Source organism: Stegostoma tigrinum, chromosome 25 (genome assembly GCF_030684315.1).
Source record: "Stegostoma tigrinum isolate sSteTig4 chromosome 25, sSteTig4.hap1, whole genome shotgun sequence".
Taxonomy (NCBI): Eukaryota; Metazoa; Chordata; class Chondrichthyes; order Orectolobiformes; family Stegostomatidae; genus Stegostoma; species Stegostoma tigrinum.
The window spans coordinates 51,802,659-51,809,482 of record NC_081378.1 but is presented as its reverse complement, the minus strand read 5'-3'; the positions used below and the strand labels follow the sequence as shown (position 1 = coordinate 51,809,482).

The 6,824-nt window shown below is 43.8% G+C and overlaps 1 protein-coding gene across 5 annotated transcripts in view; it reads left to right on the top strand.

The window, feature by feature from the left end:
• The first annotated feature begins 2,411 nt into the window (after positions 1 to 2,411).
• Positions 2,412 to 6,824, top strand: part of cdk17 (cyclin dependent kinase 17) — a 266,197-nt gene continuing 261,784 nt past the window's right edge. For 3 of the 5 annotated variants that reach the window (XM_048554111.2, XM_048554106.2, XM_059654744.1), the window contains exon 1: positions 2,413 to 3,296. The gene's annotated coding sequence lies outside the window, so the exon portion shown is untranslated. Of the gene's footprint in view, positions 3,297 to 3,594; positions 3,727 to 6,824 lie in introns of those variants that run through there. The other 2 variants (XM_048554109.2, XM_048554107.2) reach the window with 2 other exon arrangements.

Sequence of the window (6,824 nt, the reverse complement as noted above, 5' to 3'; positions counted from 1 at the left end):
ATAATGTCTATGGCAACGATGTTCATTACGAATGATGAGAACTTTCTTTTCATACACTCTTCCCTTTCTAGTCTTTTTTTTTCCATATAAGGTTAATCCCTTTTTCCTTGGGGATTTCTAACCTCCTCAAGGTTACACTTGCTCCTTACACAGGCTATCTTTGCTAAGGCCTATATTCCAAGTGTAGTTGGTTATTCCTAGTTCACGTCTTAGCACAGCAGCTCTTACCAGTTTCTGAATTAAGTTTTACGTTAACACGCTAAACTTCCCTTTTGCGCTTCTGGGGCAACTGCTGTCTTTGTTAGTAATTAATCTTCAAAGTCTTCTTAAAGTGGTAGTGCTCTTAACTGGTAAACATACTCAGTTGATTTTTACCCTGTTCTTCTGAATCCCTTATTCTAGTTGTAGGCATCTTGTGATATTTGCCATCTCTAATAGTATGTAGAGTCAGAAAAGGTTCATTTAAGGTAATTAATTGACACCAATTGTCTTTATCTTTGCTTTTGTATAAGCCCTCTCTAGGGATGAGATGCATCACTGTGTGGAGATGCTGGTGTTGGACTGGGATGGACATGGTCAGAATTCACACAACACCAGGTTATAGTCCAACATGTTTATTTGAAATCCTTCATCAGGTGGAGTGATGAGAAGTACACATGCACATAACTTATAGGCAATTCTGCGTTGTTGTCCCCAGTCAGGGAACATTTCAGCAATAGGACATTCAGCCTCTGATCTTCAGGTAAACATCCTCCAAGGCGGCCTTCAAGATATACACATAACAACACAGAAACTGATAACCGAGTTCTGTACCTATGAAGACTGACTCAACCATGATCTTGGGTTCATGTTGGGCTACATGTAACCCCACAATACTGTTCTGTATCTGTAAAGTCTTCCTTACTGACTTGTTTTGATACTATCATCTTGATAACTTATGATTACTGTAACTTAATTAGTTTGTATAGTTTTGAATTACTTGTTACTTTCGTTAGACCCTCAGAATGCAGCTCTTACACCTATCATGTTATTCCAGTCATTTTGTTTGTTTTCAGCATCACCTTTTTTTGTAATTATCTCCCTGCCTCAATTAATTGAATTATTATAGGTCATCCCTTTGCTTACTATTCAGCTGTAGACACTACTCACACTGACACTGTTGATCACCTGCAGAGACTTACTTTTTAAGCATGTTGACACTCCACTCATACCATTTGTATGATCTTTTGATATAGTTACGTGCCTGTGTGCTTCTCTTCACTCCATCTGACTAAGGGGCAGCAGGAAAAAAAGCTTGTGATTTCAAATGAACTTGGTGTCGTGTGACTTCTGACCTTATCTATAGAAGCACTGTTTTCAAGAAACAAGAAGGTTAATTTGCATTATAGAAATAAGTACAACTACATTTGGTCAGGCATAATTACTAGGACCTTATGGATCTTTTAAAGATGTATCTGCTCTGTCTGAAAGCTAGAGTAGAACTCCATATCTTCACTTACAGACTATGTGACATCAGTAGAAAGGGTGGAGCCAGTACACGAAAATTAACCCCTTTAAAACCATTACCCTATACCCCGCCGTTATCTCAGATTCTTCAGCATCGGCAGTTCCTACTTACTCTATACAATTGATGTGTTAAATGGAAACACTATTTAAAGAGAGAGAGGAAGGATGTAAAAGGGACCTAAAAGGGCAACATTTTCACACAGAGGGTGCTGCATGAATGGAAAGAGCTGCCAGAGGAAGTGGAGGAGGCTGATATCTTTTAAATGTTGCAATTGCATCTGGATGGGTATATGAATAGCAGAAATAACAGTACGCCAAGCAGCATCAGAGGAGCAGGAAAGCTTGACATGAATAGCAATGGTTTAGAGGGCTGTGGGCCCAATGGGTCTAGAATTATTGAGAATATCTGATCAGCATCGACAAGTTGGACCAAAGGGTCTGTTTCCATGCTGTACATCTCTATGAAATCCAATTTAGGTGAACAGAAAAGATACAATGGCATCATTTGAACTGCACACTAATTCTCCTAGTATCTCAAAAACAACTTTTTATACACAATCACGTCATTGTTATAATGTAAGAACCACAACAGCTATTTGCACAAAGTATCATTACTTAAATAACAATGCAGTCATGCCCAGCACATCTGATTTCACGATATTAGGTGTCTGATGTATATTGGCTACAACTTTTTTTGCCCTCCTTCATCGGGGTACTTCATGTTCAACCTTGAGAGGGTTTCATTTTGAAATTGTTAAAAGTCAGTGCAATACGCCTAACCAAATGATCGATGTTGCTCAAGAAATTGCCAAACCATAAAGTGGCACCGGCCACCATTTTGTTTCATTCTGTTTTTTCCCCCCCCCATGTTTGCTTTCCGACGCCTGCGCCAACATCTTTTGTTTCTTTTCTTGCCCCCCCTACTTGATTCCCTTTAACCCTGGAAGCCTACGTTATCCACGTTCCTGGCTTGAACACATCTTTTTGCCCTTGTGTCAAAAACCTGACAGTTCTAATTTTCCCCACACGATTACAAGCCTAAAACTTGAATTCTCTCCATTGGCGCTGCCCGGCAATTTGCAGATTTTGTTTTGTCGTTTCTCTCGTCCTTCCTCGCCGCCGTATTCCCCTCCCACCCAAGCCACCAGCAGCTCCTGCGGGCCGCCTTCACTTCCTTCCACACCCCAACCCTCCCCCATCCCTCCGCCCGGGCTGCAGCCTGTGCCCGCAGCGCCAGGGGGAGCCGGGCCTTACTCCGTGCGAAGACGTGAATCGGTTGGACTAGCCAAGCCTTCCGCTGGGAGTGGACGGGGAAGCCGGCGTTTCCATCGGACGCTCCCAGGTCGACTTGCGGACCCGCCACTTGAAGTGTGTCCAATTTTCTGGTTTCCGAAACAGCAGAAGGCGACCCAGTCCGGCCGGCTACCCGAGGCCCTGGTGTCGCTGGCTGACTGGATTTCGGCCACGGCTACGAGGCAGGCAGCACTAATTTTCGCCATTCTCCCGCCGGTGTTCTCCACCCCACCGGAGGGGGGGGACAATTCAAAAAGAAACCCCGTCAACGGTCACCGCAAACGAGCCGGGCGGGAGCGTGGTTACCCGGGAGACCGGGTGGACGGCGCGTGGCTACGGGGTGGCCGACGGCAGCCCTTGTTACACGGGCGCCGGGAGCCGGCGTGAAGTGAGCCAGAGGGGGAGAGGGGCTGAGCGGCCAGAACTCAAACCACTGACGGCTCCAAGTTTTCTTCACTGGGCGGCCGCAGCCTTCATTATTGTTATCCGACGAACAGGTAACGTTCGCTTTTTAAACCCTTGCATTCAGGTGTTTGTTTTTATAACCAGTCACCGGAGGGGAGCTTGTGGGCGTGTGTTTATTTTTCGCTGCGACCGGCCTTGCCATTTTCCAACTGTCGCCCGGCGGCCGCTTATTAAGGCTTGGGTTTAATGACAGGAAATACGAGTTTTTATATCTTGCTGAGGGGAAATGTTGTGTTCAAGCGGATGTCTCCGCCTGTCATAGAAACAAGTCCTGCGAGTACTGGAGCGAATTATAGCAAAATAGAAAGGCACCGTGGGAAGAGGCTGACGCCTTAACATTCCCGGCCCGTGACCTCATCTTTCATTAATTAGGGTCTCGTCCAAGATTCAGCTCTGTTGTATTAACAGTGTGACTAAACTAGCGATTAGGACAATTCGTAGGAATTTGTCACGCCAAGAGGTGTAAGTGGTACCACTTTCATGTTAAGAATGTTCTAAGTCTAGACTTGCAGTTTTTTTTCGCTTGTACTCAATGAAAATTGACAGTCGAAGCTTGATTGATTTGGTTTTGAATCAGTTTTAATGATATACTCGTCGATATTTAAAAAGCTATTCTCTTATCTGCCTTGTATTTGAAAGTACAAAGTTCGTTTTTGGATTTGGTTTCTATTTATCAGAATGCTGCATGTTGCACCAACATCCATGGCATTTATTGTATTAATAATCTGCATGACAGTTATTAAGTTGCTTAACTTATAAAAGTAATGTTAAGTAAACGGAGTTCCAATTTTATTTCTCTATTCTGTAAATACGAGGAATTTGACATGACCCTTATTTCTGCCAATTCAAGTCAGCATGGAATAAGTTCTCCTAAAAATTTCAGTACTGAAACTATTGTCAGTCCTTAAAACAAAGTCAGCAAAATATGATCATGGTCACAAAGAGTTACTATTTCATCATGTTGAAGGCTGGCCTTGTGTTACCTTTCAAATTATCTGAAGTGGCTAATCTGAATTACAGTACAATTTCCTTTAAACTTTACATAGCTGATTATGTTAAAATATCTTGATCATTGAAGAAAATCGAGATTGTGGATTTAGTTGAATAGCTGAACTTTGACATCAACAAATGAGGTAGATGTGATTTTACGTAGGAAGAATTCTGTTTCACATGAGCTAAAATAGTAAAGGGGCACACATGCATAAATCACTAATAGTGGCACAGATCATTTAAAGAAGGAAACACTCGGTTACTGGAGGGTTAAAGTTTGAAATGTTAAGCTAAACTTGTATAAAACTTTGATAAGCCATATGACATATAATTGTTTGAGACAGTAGGAACTGCAGATGCTGGAGAATCTGAAATAACAGGGTGTAGAGCTGGATGAACACAGCAGGCCTAGCAGCATCAGGGGACCAGGAAAGCTGACGTTTCAGGCCTAGAGCCGCCTTCAGAAAAATGTTTTTCAAGGAGGGCCTACGCCCAAAATGTCAGCCTTCCTGCTCCCTTGATGCTGCTTGGCCTGCTGTGTTCATCCAGCTCTACACATTGCTACCTGACATACAGTTGTGACCTCTACATTACCCAAAAGAAGACCAAGTCACCAGAGACGGTGCAAAAACAAAATTCACTAGGATGACACCAAAGGTTATGTCCATTAGGTTCTTCCTTCAAGAAAAGAGAAAGCTGGAGGGTGACCTGGTAGAAGTTTAATGTATGAAAGTGATTGATAGGGTTGCCATGGAGAAATATTTCTGGAAGAGGGCATGATGGAAAACTCCTCACTTACTTGAAGATGTCCATCTCCAGCACCAATACAAGAAGCTTGACATCATCCAGGCCAAAGTAGCTCCTTGACTGGCATCACATCCACAAACATTCACTGTCCCACCGGTGACTTCACTTGATCAAAATCTTGGATCTCACTGTCCCCCTAACAGGTGAATTAGGGACCAAAAAAAAAGGTACCAATAAATCCAACAGTTTTCAGAGAAAGCTCTTTATGTAAAGAGCAATTAGAATGTGGGACTCTACACACCGCAGGGTATGTTGGTGGGGTTGTGTGTAGCATAAAAGCAATAACGTAACTATTATTGGACCAAAAGAGCCCGTTTCATTCTGGAGACAAAACTGGTAATTAAACTTTACACTTTATGTTAGTCTGAATCGCTGTCCAGCCGCAGAATATGGGACTGTCTGATGTCAGTGCTTTGCAATCCTTTTTTAATTGATTCCAGGGATGTGGGCATCACTGGCTCAGCCAGTGTTATTGCCGATCCCTGGTTGCCTTTGAGAAGTTGGGAGTCATCTGTCTTGTAGAACTGCTGCAGTTCATGTGGTGTAGATGTGCCTACAAGACTCTTGGGGTGGATCCAAGGTTTTGACCCAGTGGCATTGAAGGACTCGACATATATTTCCAAAACCAGATATGTAGTTTGGAGGGGATCTCGCAGGTGGTGGTGTTTCTGCATATCTGCTGCCCTTTCCTTGGAGGTGGTTGTGGTTTTTTTTAGATTCCCTACAGTGTGGAAACAGGCCCTTCGGCCCAACAAGTCCACACTGTCCCTTGAAGCATCCCACCCAGACCCATCCCCATATAACACACACACCCCTGAACACTACGGGCAATTTAGCTTGGCCAGTCCACCTAATCTGCACATCTTTGGACTGTGGGAGGAAACCGGAGCACCCGGAGGAAACCCATGCAGACATGGGGAGAATGTGCAAACTCCACACAGACAGTCGCCTGAGGCAGGAATCGAACCCGGGTCCCTGGTGCTTTGAGACTGCAGTGCTAACCACTGAGCCACCGTGCCGTTTTGGAAGCAGCTTTGCTGAATTTCTGCATTGAAATCTTAACAGATGTTACACACTGTGGCTACTAGCATTACATTTCACAGACAATCAAGGGGCTACTTCGTCCTGGATGGTGTCAAGCTTCTTGTGTATTTACAGTTTTGGCAGAAATCTGTAGCTCAGATTGTGGTTGAAGTTGTTGACTTCCTCGCTGAGCTGGCTTGTTCTCGTTCAGCTGTTTTGTCACCATGCAAGGTGACCCCATCAGTGGAGCCTCCAATGAAGCGATGTTATTCTGCTTCGCTTGGAATTTATATTATCTGGTCTGTCTTGGTGAGACGTGTCATTTCTAGTTTTGTTCCATATGGGTTTGTATATGGGCTCCAATTCAGTGTGTTTATTGATTATGTCATGGGTGGAGAGCCATGCCTCTAGGAATTCCTATGCATACCTTCTAGGAATTTCTAAAGGCAAGGTCCTCCATCGGTAAGGCAATCAAAAACGCAGAATTGGACCCCATATACAAACTCATGCAGATCAAAACTGGAAATGACACTACTCACCATAATGGACCGGACAGTATAAATTCCAAGCAGAGGAGAATAATATTGCTTCATCGGAGGCTTCACTGGTGTCACCTAGTATGGTGACAAAATGTCTGAGTGAGATTAAGCCAGCTTGGCGAGTGAGTCAGCAACCTCACTTCTTGCATGTTGTTGGAGCTGGACACCTCCAAGCAAGTGAGTAATCCATCTCACCTCTGA